A 621-nucleotide genomic window follows, 5' to 3' on the forward strand; every position below is an offset into this window, starting at 1 on the left:
ATTCCACCCCGGCACTAGGGACATGCCAGGCAGGTGATGCTTAAAGGAATGTCACTGAGCGGTAGGGGAAAGGGCGCCCGTGACATGCTCTGCAGGAGGGTATGAGCGCCCCGCATACTGTGCAGTGACCTGGGCCCTGTGCAGCCGGTTAGCAGGAGGCTCAGAAAGTGGTGGGTTTGTGCTGGCCCCTGCACAGAGACAAATCCTTCCTGATGGGCAAAAACCCGGACTGAATCTGCTATTCTGCCTCCCACCCTCGGCGTTTGAGTGCCTTGGCCTGTCTCTCTTCCGGCTGTGCCTCGGTGCCCATCCCCCCGGTATCTGAGCGCTCCCCAGGTCACCAGACCAGCAGGCTGGTCTCGGGAAAAGGCTGTAAGATTTGGCTTCAATATTTCATACGTCGCTTTAAAAGCAGGGAGCAGCCCCCGCCTCCATCGCCGTAGCCAGAGCCCTGCGCCCCCCCCCCCCCGTGCTAGGCCCAGAATTACCCGGAGATGAGGAATGTGACAAAGCGACAAGGAGCTCCTGCCCCATAAACAGGCCTCTCCCGCCTGAGGGCACCGCAAACCTCCACCCGGCTCCAGCCCTGGGGTTTGCATTAGGGCTGTTTGCAGGGAAGTC

The sequence above is a fragment of the Terrapene carolina genome, unplaced genomic scaffold (assembly GCF_002925995.2).
Source record: "Terrapene carolina triunguis isolate 2854851 unplaced genomic scaffold, T_m_triunguis-2.0 Scaffold397, whole genome shotgun sequence".
Taxonomy (NCBI): Eukaryota; Metazoa; Chordata; order Testudines; family Emydidae; genus Terrapene; species Terrapene triunguis.